This window comes from Phyllostomus discolor, chromosome 1 (genome assembly GCF_004126475.2).
Source record: "Phyllostomus discolor isolate MPI-MPIP mPhyDis1 chromosome 1, mPhyDis1.pri.v3, whole genome shotgun sequence".
NCBI lineage: Eukaryota > Metazoa > Chordata > Mammalia > Chiroptera > Phyllostomidae > Phyllostomus > Phyllostomus discolor.
The window spans coordinates 127219568-127235078 of record NC_040903.2 but is presented as its reverse complement, the minus strand read 5'-3'; the positions used below and the strand labels follow the sequence as shown (position 1 = coordinate 127235078).

Sequence of the window (15511 nt, the reverse complement as noted above, 5' to 3'; positions counted from 1 at the left end):
TCTGCCCTTAATATACTAAAATGTGGCCAACTGCAGCATTGGTACTGTGTGAAGCTGAGCTCTGATGATTCACAAATGCAAATGTTATATTTTAGCTTCCACTTCCAACTTATTTGTAAGCAAACCTACTATCTGATACACTACTAAAGGGATACTGGAAGCCAGTCTCAGGTGACTAGGATCCCAAGTCAGCAGCCCTCGGTCTCAGATCTTTCCGGCGTGTTATAACTAATGGCTTTTTTTCCACCGACATCAGTGGCTGGCTGCCCCGGTGCCAATCCCTTTATACCATAACCATGAGGCAGAGAGAGGTCAGCAAGTACCCCCTTGGAAGAGGTTGGGAACCTCCTGGAAGTTCGTCTCCTTGCTCCAGGTTTTCCGTCTTCTCCCCTCCCCCTAGTCTGCAACGCCCCCGCACCTCCCAGCCCCGGGACGTGCCGGAGCTGCGCCGGCCCTCTACCGCAAGCTGGGGTAAATCGCTCTGAACCTTCCCGGGTTTGAGCGGCGAGGATGGCGCGGCTGCCCCGGCACAGGTCTCGCCTGACTCTCAGTGTCTGGGCCATGCTGCAGCTCCAGTCTCTGTGGTGAGGGCCGGGCCCACGGCCACGCGCCCGCCACCGCCTCCATGCTGCAGCGTAGGACTCAATTTCTCGGGACTGGGCGGTAGCTGTTCCTGGAACACGCCGCGGCGCAGAGCCAGGGATCCAGACCCACCCTGGCCCGGGCCGCAGCCGGAACTGAGCTGACAACCCTGTGCCTGAGCCACGGACTCCCACCGGTGCCGCGTGCATCGGGCGCGGCGCTGTGTGCAGTGGCGGGCAGGAAGGTGGTGAGCGTGTGGAGAGCGGCCCGAATCGAGGACACTGTGTGTGCGTGCGCGCGAGTGTGCATGCGTTGCGCGTGGTTTTCCTTCTTACCTCGAGATGTGAAGGGTTTCGCAGCTGGCTGTTACCTTAGGATTCCTGACTTTTTGGAGATCTGGGCTTTGAGCACAACCTACCCACACAATCCATTTTGCACGGTCGGTTTATAGCAGGAGAAAAAAAGAGTAAGTGGACGGGGCCAGGGAAGACAAACGAAACCTTCTGGAAACACACACACACACACACACACACACGAGAAAGGAACAATGAAAGACCAGGGGAGATTTTCATAACCTTGCTGCTGGCCTTTCCGTTTACCGGAACAATTCTGAAGATCTCTTCTTCATTTCAAAGTCATCTTGGCATTTTTTAAAATAAACTGCTCTCCAGCAGTCCGGGTCTGTGTGTGTGCGTGTATGCGCGCATCTCTGGTGCTTTTGACTGTCTTTTATCCAACTGCCCAGAAGCAAATGTGTTAACTCGGCGGTGCCCCTCTATGCATGGGTTGTCTGTCGAAGAGGGCGGAGGACGCTCAAACCCATGTTCCCGGCTGGATTCGGAGCCGCTGCCTTGCTGTAAACCCCTGTGTGTGGATCACTTTCCCCACAGGCTTGGACAGCGCCAACATTAACCTGCTTTCAGGTACATTACAAGGTCAGTAGAGGGTCCTGCAGCGGTCTTGTTTCTGTGCATCCAGACCTTCCTGTCTTGGCCAGAAAGATATTTACATTTCGGTGCACATCATTGGAAGCCAAAAGTTCAGACCTTCGAGCTTGTGCTGGTTTCTGCACAAACAAGGTAAAAAGGATTGCTTTTAAAACTGCTTAACAAAATCCCTGACTCTTCCTCAGCCTTTTCTCAGCGGCTCTCTCCTCCTCGTCGAAATGTCACCAGCTCTTTGAATTACTTGGATTTGGGTTGGAGGAGGACTTGAAAGAAACGTGATCTACCGGCTATGCCAGACCACTTCCTTTGCTGCCTGTGGTCCGGTGGGCATCCCAGCGGATCGTGAAAAGGACCAGTCCCCTCCTTGTTGCCCCCTCCCCGTGTTGTGCTGGATGTGCGTGTGCAAGTGTGAATGCGAGTGCGCGCGCGCCTTGATGCGAGTGTGTGTGTGTGCTTGAGTGTGCGTGCGCGGCCGCCCTGTCTCTGCCCGCTCCCCGGGCGCAGAAACGCGGGTTTCATGGGGCGATCGCCGCGGATTCCCCACCCAGCGCGACCTGCAGGAAGCGGCGGCAGTGGCAGAAGCCGCCTCTCGGACTCCCTAGGATGCAGGTGCTGAGCTATGGCAAAAGGCAGCGAAGTGAGGAGCCAGACCCGCGTAAGACTGTGAAAGCCACCTGGAGCCACCTTGCCGGGATTGTACCTGCGGGCAGAAAGTCCTCCTACAACCGTCTTTTCCTCCAGAGGCACCAGGTAACAAGCAAATGAGTACCCGCCTCACCCAGTTTCCTTATGATCTTGTTTCTAGTGTCTTATCTGCATTGCAGGCTACTTTACTTATTAATGTTTTGAAAATCATTAAGAGCTGAGTATCCAAGGGCGTTCTGTGATGTTGCAATATAATTCTAGTAGGTGGAATATCAATCTATACCTGAGCACTTAACCTAGCAGTGAAATCTAAGGGAATATGGATACGCTCCACCCTAACTGATGTTTTTGGAAAGTGAGGCATGCTGAACCTATCTAAAGATGCCAGAGATTAAAATCTCGTATTTCCTTCAGGTTACGGTTGTCACAGACCATTTGGTATCCAACCCTCCCCAGACTGTGGACTGCAAGAGGGTGTTTGGTTTCCACCCATCGTTTTAGGCGAGGATCATTTTTGACCCTTCTCTACCTCTGGTGCCAGGTTGTTTTCTTTTCCTTATTGTAGCTGAGCTTGCCAGATTCTTTAGTAGTTGTAAATTGCACATCTGGAGACTTCAATCCCAAATGGAGTTTTTTTGGGGAACTTGCTTTGCATGGAAAGGAATTCATTGTCATGGGGCCGGGGTGGGGGGGGGCGGTTGTTGAGATAAGGGTTTAACTGTGAGGGTTTGCTTTTATGTAGCAAAATAGATGCACTAAAGAAGTCATTTGTATATATCTAGAGGAGCCAGGCTAAAATCATAACCACTACCCAAGCACCCTCCCCAGCTGTATTGTCTCAGTTGTGGAGAGGGGTTTGTGTGAAGTGTTTTTTCTTTTAATAATATGTATTTTTGAAAATTCTTGATCTACAAGGAGGGGGTGGATTTGTGACTGCCGAATTAACATATTCGGTCTCATGTTAAAATGGAGATTCCCATGGCAGGCTGAGGCAGAACAAATTTTGTGAACTTCCAAAGCCCCTCACCGTCACACCTTATTTCTCATTTCTTTTTCCAATCACCTCTGTGTCCCCTACAGAAAATTTCACTCCCTTCTGGAAGGCATTAGGATTAACAAGAGAGAGCACTTCCAAAGTGGCCTCATCAATGTTTTATTCCATAGTGAAGGTGGTCTGAATAATTCAGCTGAGGAGTGCTCGCTCGTCTCCCGCCATCCAGAGCTGCCTGATGGCTGCACCCAGGGGAGGGTTAGGCCAGGCCCAGCCCAGGGTGCCCTGCTCTTAGGAGACTGGCTGGGACTGCTCCCAGGGTTTCTCTTTGCTGAATCTGCTTAGCAAAGTGTGAGGGCGCTGCCTGCTATTTCTCTTCTCTCTGTGTTTCGATAGATATCAGTATGATGGCATTTGCAAACTGCAAGCTGGCCACTATCTTGCTGCTCTCCTTGGTGTGCCCGACTCCTCTGGAGTCTGGTTTCGGCTGCTACTGCAGCCCTCGCAGGCTGGTGGTGCTACAAGGCCATGTTTGCAGAGGGCTTGGGGGCTGGGCTCCTCCACTGCAGCTGCCAGGCCCTCGTTGACACTTTGTTGGGGCGGGGCTGGCAGAGCTCAGCGGGGGCCCCCTGGCAGACCACAGGCGCGTCGCGGCTGAGGTGGCCCCACGTTTATCAGGGAAAGGAGGTAAAGGGAGATGCATGGAAGTCGGTGATGTTCTGAGCCTGCAGCTTCCCCCCACACTTATAAATGAGTATTCAAGAACATAAAAGCAAAGCTTGCCGCCCAAAGCCGTTGATATTCAAGTACTGGAGGATTTCTCAGGATTCAAAACCTGGAACTATGTGCGTTTTTCGTAGATTTCCATCTGTCCTTTTCTTCTCTTCCCTCTTGCTCTCCTGGTTTCAATCAGCTCATTTATACTTCGCCTTTACCCTTAGTTGGATTACCAGTGAAAAGACAACTGAGAACCACCCCCTTCACCCCATGCCCAGTAAACATTAAGAAGATAGGGCTACTCAAAAGACAGATTTGCACTGTAACTTCAAACTTCAGAGAGAACCAAAAAACAGATATACAGGGTAACTCAGCTTTAACAGAAAATAAGGTCTACACTCTACCTTCTGAAGATTCAAAAAGAAAAGGGTACTACTGCCTGCATGAAACTAAAATAGCTGGGAATTAGGAAAAAATTAGGTGAAAATTTTTCTCTTATTTTTTTTCTTATTTAGTGAATTTACTGATATTTCTCCTATCACTCAGAAAATCCTACACAAAAAAATCTGAGTTGTGCATTCTAGAAATCTGATGAGGACATATCTTTGTCCCCCAAATTTCTCAGGAAAATTATCACAACAAAAAGTATATCATGTGCAATATTTGCTAACAAATAGGGCATACCTGTTTAGAGGGTGCCCAAGAAACAAGGAGTGTTGGCAGAGAATATAAGTACTTGGGAAAATAATGTTTTCCCTATCTCCCTCCTCATTTCACTTCCTTTTTTTTTTCTTTCTTTTTTGGCCTTTTCTCAGCAAAGATTTAGTGTTTTGCAGGTTAAGTCTTGTCCTAGTACCCTCCCTCATCTTCAGGGGGTTAGGTGAAATGTTCTAACCAAAAAGATCTGCTAGAATTGAGTTTCATGTATAGAAGTTCCTTTACCAAATGGATGTTTCTGCCCCCTGTTCTTCTCCGTTGTATGGAGACACAGAGATGTGCAAACCGGTTTGTAATTGAGTCCACAGTGTTTGTTAAGCATTGTACTCAGAGGTGGTCTGGCTCATTAATCTGTTAACACTGTCAGGTATTGATAGGAAATTTCCTAGCAAAATCTTCCTTCCTCGTAAGCCCTCTTATGTCACTATTAAGAGGGACAGAATAATAAAGTCAGGACACCCATAGGAGCAGACATGAACATATATGCAAGGGAAAAGAAGTTGTCACTTCACTCCTATCCCTAGACCATTTCTCATAGTCATTTTCCCCCTTTCTTTTTCAAGAAGGGAATGACCTTGAGCAACACTCGTCTGCAGTTTTTTGTGCTTCACAAACGTCTTTTCCTCCCTCAATCATGTGATGTATACATATATCAACACACACACCCGCCTCATTTATGAAATATGAGATTTCTGTGCTTGTGTGTTTGGGGGGCAGTTATCGAGCTATATCTGACAGATACCAGCCAGAGGTGATTTTCTTTCCTTTTTCTGAAGAGGGGATAGCAACAGCTGTGATTACTTGAGGGGAAATTGCCCCACCCTTACCTCCTCTTCTGTTAATTTTGTCTCCTCTTGTTATTAAATGTATTCTTAGTGTTAAAGCAGCATCTTGTTATGGCATTGCTGTTTAAATGACCATCATATGTTATATCTGCCTTTTATCTTTTCATTAATGACTATTAACTCCCTTGGTTCATTTAAACCAGTGGTCTGTTTCCTCCTGCTGCTTGAAGAAGCACTTTTGGCTTCTTAGTTTTGCTGAGTTTCCTAGCTGGTGAAATTAGGATCTTGCTTTCTGCTGATACTATTGCTGTGTTGTTATGTGGTTTGGGTGAGATGTGTGCAGTTACCTAACAATGTCCCTGCTTCTACATGAAACTACTACATAATAGCTCATAACTACTCAGTTATTTCAAGATATATTTATAATAAATAAATATTTGTAGTAAGTTTTTTGGTGCCAATTTTGGAGTTAGAGGAAAAAGGCTACTTGAAACTTTCCAAACGCTTAACTGTCTAATCTATTAACTAATTTCAGTGATTTTTATTTCCTCTTTATCCAGAAATGTAGTATATTGGCATTACTTTCAGAGTTCTGTGTTTAATGTAATCTGTTCTAGGTTTTGTGTTTCATTGAAGTATAAAGATATACATTTAAGCTTTTAAATAGGTGTGATTGTGACCTCGTAGAATGTGTGACTAACAGAGAATTTTGCTAAATCATTCCTTTGACACACGTGCATAGCTTTGCCTTGTTCAGTAGATCTAGAGAGTAAGACTATGCATTATGTTTCACAGCCCACATTTTTATTCCTGTGGCATCCTTTAATCATTGAGGACTATTTAAAGGCTAAGGCAGGCTAATTTGTCCATTACATGGTGTGTTCATGGTGAAATTAAGAAATATTATGTTTATAAGTATTGAAGCTATTCTGGTTAGAGGTGAATCATTTTTATTATATTCCATCAATATAAATTGTATGCAGTTATAAAAACCTAAATTTTATGTAGGTGTAAAAAATAAAAAATATAAGAATTTAATTCGGAGATAAGATAGTTATTGCTATATTTAAGGTTTTATATCATAGTTTTCTGAGAGACACTATTCTGATAGATAGGGTGGTATTAACTGAACTATGACATAATTTAATACTAATAATTAAGGTAGTTAGTTAGCCTGTGGTAGAATATTACAATAGAGTTGCATGGTTACATAAATGCACTATCAATTTACTGATACCAAGTAAATTGCATGAATAGGCTTTGTTATTCAAAATACAAACTATTTTTGTAAGATTTCTCAGAAATTTTCTTTGACTCTTAAGTTACAAACTTGGTCACATTGGGAGGAAAATGCCATTTGACCAATTTTAGTTTTCCTTGAAAATATATTTCTAATAGAATAAATCCATTTAATCTTAAATCTCATGTCTTCTTTTCTTTGTGACAGCATATATGTAATTCATTGCTTTAAAAACCTTCCAATGAAATATATCGAAATTGGTATTATTAGAATCATGGTGAAGAACAATTGTAGAATTGCCATTGAATAATGGATCTATTTTAGATTTTATAAGAAAAAGGTTCTAAAAGAAGTACAATAATAAGATACAGAAAGTTATAGGATTTTTCCCCCAACTCTAGGAACAATTTCTTAATTCGTAGTAAAAGAATGAAAGAAACCACTAATTAGATCAATATATACACTCAATTAGAACCAGTATATTTTACCAGGGATAGAAGCAAGAACTGCATTGTTGAAGTTACTACACACACATTTTCACTCTGCCTTGGTGTTTCTTTTGAGGAAATGATAAAGAGCCCTAGAGGACACACTCCAGTTGCTATCTGGATTCCATTCTCCACATTGGCTTCTCATTTCCTGTCTTAAAGGAGGTTTTTCATGAATCTCAATAGTGTCACTTCCAGAGTTACAAGATGTTTGCCTTAAAGTGATTTCCTAGTGAAAACATATCAACTCTGTAATCATAAAAACTAACTTTCTCTATTTTCTTTAGAAGTACAGGCTGTGGGATATTTCTCAGTAATTATTTTTGTTATTTTTCCCATGGTGTAAAAAATAGGTTATGAAATGATTTATGTGCACTTGTTTTATCCCTGCTAAGACATTTGCATAGCAACATCAAAATGCATGCAGTTTATGTGGCAACATTGAACACAGTGCTGAGTGGTATGGAGGCTTGTTCCACATGGACAGAGGTTGTTACATCACTAATATTTACAGATACTTTAGTTAGGAATGCCTCATTTAGTAGAAATGTGCCTACCTAGACTTTGAAAATTTGGGGTAATTTATAGGAATTATGGAGGGTACTTGTCACGTATTGATTGTTCTAATGTTAGGCACTTTAACAACATATAAGTAGACATTGGATCCTGACCTCAAGGAACTTGTTTTCTTAGTGACATGGAAGATAATATAAACAAATTCATAAGCTTGAAAGTAACTGGTATATTTAATTCTATGTTGATATTTTGTGCTTTTTAGTAGAAGAGAGGGGGGACTCAGGAAATCATAATTGTGTGTTGTGGAGGATGATATGCACAGTGGTTAGAAGCTCAAACTTGGGGATTTCACAGATTTGTGTCTCAGGGCTGTGTAACCTTGAGCAAGTCTAATAACCTCTTTGAGACTTAGTGTCCTCACCTCTAAAATGAAGCTAATAATGAAAGATACTTAGCAACCATCATCATCATCGTCACCATTATCATTATCATCTCAGCATTAGCTATCATGAAAGTAAAGGGGAAAACTAAAGAATGTAGTAAATGGATGACTTAAACGTCTATCTTTGGAGACTCATAGACTCTCAGGGTTCCAAGGAATGCTAAAGCCAAACCAGGGGTCACATTGCCCAGTACCTTCAGACACGAAGCAGAAGATGTAAAGCTGGAAATCTGACTGGGTTTAAGAAATTGTAGGCTCTAGAATCTCTGGTACACTGGAGAGTGAAAGACTTACCCATGACATTAGATTTCAAATTCATTTTAACCCTTGTTGGGTCTGGTGTTGCGAAACTTTGGTGTTATTCTGATATATGTTCACTTTAAAATTTTCTCTAAAGCATTCCTGCTAGTTGATTATCTTGGCTAAGCTTTAGTACCTTCAGTGATTCTAAAATCACTCCACCTAGAATAGAATACTCCATTTTTGAATAGGCATATTATAAAATTTCTTTTTGGTGTTAAGCCTAAAATCTGGCATCCTGTGGCTTGTAATTAATATCAATATGGAAGGAGGGGCACACAATAAGTCTAATCTCCAATGACAGTATCTCAGATATTTAAACTGAGTTACTTGAGATCACCAGCCCATAATTGCTCTGCTTTTGATGAACATAACTCTGGACCCAAAGTGGTCATGATTTCAAACCCTTATTACCTTTTACATGCAATAGATTTCAGCTGTATTGTCTTCATCTACACTCTCTTCTAGATGGACTTCAGGATTTTGCCTCACTTTTCACTGAGGTGTGTTGCCTGTTCCAACACACTCCATGGGATGACTAGTGTAGAGTTGAGCAGGGTCATTATTTCCTTATTTTTGCAACAGAGAAAGCAGGTGCATGCTGTAACTCTCCATCTGCACTCATGTGAATATTACTACTTAATCAATTACTATTTACCTTTCAAGACTGGACAAGACCTTGGAGTCCTTAACATGCCTCTGGGATGTCACAACTCGTCAGTTCAAGCTTGGTCACAAGATTAAGGATATTTTCCATTCTAAGTCTAAACACTAGTAAAGATATTGTATAAACCAAAAATAATTTTAGACTAGAATAAAGAATAAAAAGCATTTATTTGGTTAAAAAGGACATACAGCCCAGGAGACACAGATTCAGGTAACAACTTAAATTAAGGAGGTCATCTTTTATAGCAGAAGTCCCTGCCCAGGTTCTCAATTAGTTTCATTTTATGTAAATGAAGTTTCTCAGTTGTGCAGTTCTGATTGGACAGGGAAGGTTTCATTTTGTTGGTATAAAAACAAAATGAGTGTTTTCCTTCAATGGTTGACTCAAACATTATAAACAAGTGAGGCATATTGCAGGAAGCTGAGAGTTCAGTCTGAGTTTCTTCCTGGTATATGCATGGAACCCCTGCCAGCAAATCACTACTAGACTCTTATTATTCATAGAACTTGGGATTGGTTGACCATGGAGAGTCCATCTTAACAGATAAATTTCTTCTCGGGGTTCACATCAAATGAATCTTCTCAAGGTTCATATCTGAGACTACTTTCTCAGTATTTACATCATGATTTGTTCCTATGATGAAATTATTTAAATCTTTTCTACTCAATATTGAAAGAAAACTAACATAAATTGTAATAATCTTGTTCCTAATAAATACTAAAATGAAATAGAACAAGGTAAGATTAGTGGATTTTACCTCATCCTAAGGTGATGGGGTGGCTGCCTTATGGGCTCTCTGATCTAGATAATAACAACTCAGGCCTTTTCTTTGATTCCTTTAATAAACATATATTCAGAATTTAATGCATGCTGAATTCTACTCACCATTTTTCCTTTGAGGCACAAATACCAAAAGGCTTAGATGCCACTCTGAGGAATCTGCAGCTGTGAACAGATATTCTTCCAGAAGGGCAACCCTAGGCCTCAGTCAGGATTGATAACATTCTCACATCTTTACCTTTTAATTTATTTACTCTTAAGCCTAGATGTTACTTAGTTCCATTATGTCCTCCATTTTGTAATAAATTGACAATAACACTCTTAGCAGCTTCTCCAGCCTCCATATGAGGTTGCCTCATTACGCACAAGGGGAAAAATAATTTGAATACAGAAGGAAATGACAATAAAACTCCCTTTATAGGGTATACTTGCAGAATGGGTCTTTTAGTTATCAACATTCTTTATAATCTTGACTATTATTCTTTTGAGGCATTATGTTTAAAATTTTTTTTAAACTTTACTTTTAATGTAAGTGCTACATTATTAAAATTGACACACTAATTCTAAACATAGTTATCGTTCTTTTACTGACTTCAGGTCTTTATTGTATGTTAGTGATTACAAAATGCTCCCAGGGATCAACCCGTGACATGTTTAAGACAGTTTGTACTGAAACCAAATTTTCCCCAACTTTTCTTTCCCATCTATCTCCTATGTATGAGTTTTCTTTGATTTATCCTTGTTCTGTTTTAGCTAATTTTTCTTAATGGTCCTGTTTTCCTTTTTAACTCACTAATAGGAACTTATTAACAAAATAACAAGATCCTTAGATAGCTTGTGAAAGGAAGAACCTGAGGATGAATAAAGTTCTAAGACCTCTTCTACTGAGGAAAGCACCTGAGTTTTCCATCAAGTACTTCATGTGGAAAGCACTGGAGATGCTGAGAAGTGTTAATTGAATGATATAGAGTAGATGAGGGTCAGCAGCAGCAGCAGAATCTTCCTCATTTTTTGAGAAGGTATCCTGTGCTGGGCAGACACTGATGGTTTTCACTTTCCTCTAAACCGTAGAATAACTGTATAGCTCAGGGATGCTTATCGATATTTTTAGAGGAATGAGTTGGAGCTGAGGGCAGTTAATTTACTTGTCCGTGATTATATGACTAATAGATGATAGGGCTAAAATTCAAATCCAAATTTTTCTGATTCTAAAAATGATGCTATGACTACTGTACTTAGATTTCCCCCTTTTCCTATGCCTTATGGCTGTTTTTTGTTGATTATTTCATAAATGTGTTTTAACCTCCTTCAAAGTGGATGGCCATCCTCTGAATATGTACCTCATTCTTAATTTCTTTCCTCTTTATGATACTTTATGAATTCCATGTTTTATATTTAGAAGTTTATGAAAGACTATGGTTATCTATTGGAGGATTCTATAGCTATATGAGAAGGAAGTGTTGAATCCTGATTCTGGAATATAAGAATATATTGGCTTTTGGTTGTTTTGTTTTGTTCTTGTGTTTATTTTTTTCTAAATTAGACTGTGTGATGTTGGGTGATTTACTCTAATTACCAATTCCCCTCTGCAAAGGGGGCTTGCAAGCCATTGTAAACTGGCTGATATGTCTTAGGGGATTAATAAATAAATGTTCCCTTGAGCACTTTTCCTAGTGCTCAAGGATCAGAGAATTCTTTGAATGGTAATTCTTTGGATGGAACTTGGAGAGCACACTATCATTAAACCATTTACATTTATCTCATTGTGCTCTTCATTCCACTCTCCTCTCACACCCTTTACCATGGGGATTATGCAGGCTGACGTTGCAGCCCTTACTGAGACTTTATCCTCAGTCACCTCCTCCATTTGGGACAAAGCCAGAAAAAAAGTCAAATAAAAACTCATTTTGTCACTTCTATTTCAGATTCCTCTGCTATTACCTTAATGACAGAGAGGCCTGACAGCCAAAAAAATCTCATGGCTAATTCTAGAAATATCTGTGCCAGAACAAACCACTTCTAGATTAATCCATGTGATGTGTTACCACCTGTTATGTACTTTCTTACCTCCACTGGAACATTCAAAATGCCCACAGATTCATTGTATGTCTTCTCATCAAAAGTAGGTATCTGTCTCTCTTCTCCTTGAATCAGGACTGGCTTTGTACTTGCTTTGCACAATAGGTGTGACAAGAGTAATGTGGTATAACATCTAAGCCGAGACCACATATCCTCTGCTCTTGCCCTGTTGGAAAACTTTAACATCATGTGCAGAAGCCCAGGTTTTGCTGCTGGAGACAGTGGCCTATCCGACAGTCTGCACCAATGGCAGGACATGTGCATGAGGCCACCTGATACTATTCAGATACAGTTGAGCTGCCAGTAATTAAGTCACATGGGTGACCCCAGATTGGACAAGCAAAAGAAACACCTTAAACTGATGACCCACAAATCATGAAGGTATAAAATGGTTATTACTTTAGGCCACTAATTTATAAGGTAGGAATAAATAATTGAGATATCCCTCTTGGGTGATGGGACATGGCCACTCACTGTGCCTATTTTGGCACAACCCTGCCTCCATTTTTAAATATTTACATCAAATATATGTTAAATATTTATTGTATTTACACATGCTGCCTGTATATCCATGGATACATGGATTTTTGAAGAAGAATGTATTATTTTCTTAAATAATACAAATCAGCATTTGCTGATTCCTCAAATGTCTTCAATTTCCTCAAAATGCTTTCTCCTAAGATATTTCCTAATATATCTGAATGTAATTTTGATTCACCTGTTTTCTTCTCTGCCCACTTATTACTGCATTATAGAAGCTTCCCTGAAAGAGTTATTCCCTTATGCAAGTGATCATGTCATTCACCTAAAGCCCAAGGAAGAATTTGTGTTTATTTTTTCAAGTTGCATTTGGGCTTGGTTTAGTTCAGAGTGATATTTTGCCATTTCTTCAAGATTTCATTTTATTCTCAATTATGTTTCAGTGGTTCGTATTTACTATTCATTTCTTCTGTAAATTAAATCTAGATTGCACAATTACTTTATTCTGGGACTTCCTGTGTACCTTGTTTTATTTAATAATGTCTCATTTATGTATCAAATTACTCTGCAGGAATTTGGCATACTGTTACAGGTATAATAAGGTGTAGGATGTAGGCCATGGAGTAGTACAATTATAATATTTTTGTAACATTATGATTACTATTTATTTGCAAAAAATGCATAATTACAAAATAAATACAATTAAATTCAGTGCTTTTACTTTTAGTAAGAACTTACATTTTTGAGGGGTTACATGGGAATGCATATCATAGTCACCTAAATATTATCTACCAAGACTTTTTTATGGATTTGAAAGTCTCCCTGAAATATATTGAAAATAAAGTATTTTATTTACTTTTTTCTGGCTTCTCATAATGTAGATTTAGAGTTTAATATAAATAAGGTAATGTATATTGTGCTAGTCATTTGAAGTTTCTAGTGAATTCCAAAATAACCAAGTATACATTCCAACTGCTGCATGCTGCAATATACATTAACATTAGTTTTCTTAGCATGAAAAATATCAATTTTCTCATCTGAAAAATAAGGCTGATGTTGATGTCCCAAGGGACTGTCATAAGGCATAAGTGAAATAATGCTTCTCAGCATTTCATATAGTGACTGGCAAATAATAGAGTGTTTAAACAGCACTGGCAAAATATATGTCCTTATATTTTATATATCGGAGTGTACTAATTGGTCTAAGTAGATTGTCAGCTTGAAAATCACTTTTTACTTTACTCTGTGGAGACCCCAAGATTAAAAAAATCTTCTAAGACAATGCCAAGGCAATACCTTTCTTTCCCATATTCGTTGGGAAAGAAAAGTATTTATTTAATTCAGGATCTAGAGTAACTAAATATAGGTAAACTATCTGGAGTAATATTTTAAAAGAAACATCTCAAATAAAGCATGACCTTTAGAAAATGATTAGGAAGACTGAAATTAACCATTATCTAAAAAACTATCTAATATGTAGTATCAATCCAGCTTGTTTATTTTTTATTTTTTTTATTTTAATCATTGTTCAAGTACAGTTTTCTCCCTTTTACTCCCATCCCAGCCCACCCACCCAACCCTCCCCATTTCCCTCCCATTACCACCCTCCCCCTAGTTTTTGTCCATGTGTCCTTTAAATTTGTTCCTGTAAACCCTATCCATTCTCCCCTGAAATTCCCTCTTCTCTCCACTCTGCTAACTGTCAGTTTGTCCCCTATTTCAGTGTCTTTGACTATATTTTGCTTGTTTCTTTGTTTTGTTGTTTAGGTTCCTGTTAAAGGTGAGATCATATGGTATTTGTCTCTCACTGCCTGGCTAATTTCACTTAGCATAATGCTTTCCAGCTCCATCCAAGCTGTTGCAAAGGGTAGGAGCTCCTTCTTTCTTTCTGCTGCATAGAATTCCATTGTGTAAATGTACCATAGTTTTTTGATCCATTCATTTACTGATGGGCATCTAGGTTGCTTCCAGCACCTAACTATTGTAAATTGTGCTGCTATGAACATCGGGGTGCAAAGGTTCTTTTGTATTGGTGTTTTAGTGTTTGTTTTTAGGATATAGTCCCAGCAGTGGAATTGCAGGGTCAAAAGGCAGATCCATTTTTAGTTTTCTGAGGAAGTTCCATACTGCTTTCCATAGTGGTTGTACCAGTCTGCAGTCCCACCAACAGTGCACTAGGATCCTCTTTTCTCTACAACCTCTCCAACACTTGTTGTTTGTTGCTTTGTTTATGATGGCCATTCTGTCTGGTGTGAAGTGGTATCTCATTGTAGTTTTAATTTGCATCTCTCTGATAGCTAGCAATATTGAACATCATTTCATGTGTCCTTGGATTTTCTGTATGTACTCCTTGGAGAAGTGTCTGTTCAAGTCCTTTGCCCAATCCAGCTTGTTTAGAGTTTTAAAATTATACAGTTGGGTGTATATTTCTTTTGAAGAAAATTAAAAACACAAAAGTTAGGTAAAATGCCTTGGAAAGGGCCTGTATGTGCAACATTAGCTTTATGACAAATTTGCTTTATATGTTACATTATATGTTCATCAAATTCTGGAGAAAATGAGTAACTTTCTTTTATTTCTGTCTGGAAAAATTGATTTTATAGTTCTTTGGACTAATTGGTGCCAAGAGGTCTTTTTTAAATTCATGGTAATCTCTTTAATAGTTCTAGCACTTCTTTGAATATTTTTTTTAAATTGAAAATTAAAATAATCTCCTGGCTGGTGTAGCTCAGTGGGTTGAGTGCAGGCTGTGAACCAAAGTGTTGCAGGTTGGATTCCCAGTCAGGGTACATGCCTGGGTTGCAGGCCATGACCTTCAGCAACCGCACATTGATGTTTCTCCCTCTCTCTCTCTATCTCCCTTTCTTCCTTCTCTAAAAATAAAATAAAATTTTAAAAAATCTTAAAAAAAATAAAAAACCTTTAAGAAAATTAAAATATTTATCTAAGTACCCATATAAGTATGTGACTATTTTATTGGGATCAAAATAAATTGATGAATCAACTTTTGTAATTAATGCCCAAATTTTTCTAATGTATGTGGGGAAATCATTTCTTCAATCTTGGGTGATATCTACAGTATTACAATTGAAAACATGCAATAAATCATTGTTTCTAAATTATCTATGTTGAAGA

At 39.5% G+C, this 15511-nt stretch overlaps 1 protein-coding gene across 3 annotated transcripts in view; it reads left to right on the top strand.

Annotated features, from left to right (window-relative positions):
- The first annotated feature begins 1099 nt into the window (after window positions 1-1099).
- Window positions 1100-15511, top strand: part of LRFN5 (leucine rich repeat and fibronectin type III domain containing 5) — a 297779-nt gene continuing 283367 nt past the window's right edge. Inside the window, exon 1 of one of the 3 annotated variants that reach the window (XM_028507838.2) lies at window positions 1100-2279. The gene's annotated coding sequence lies outside the window, so the exon portion shown is untranslated. The remainder of the gene's footprint in view (window positions 2280-15511) is intronic. The other 2 variants (XM_036028880.1, XM_028507840.2) reach the window with 2 other exon arrangements.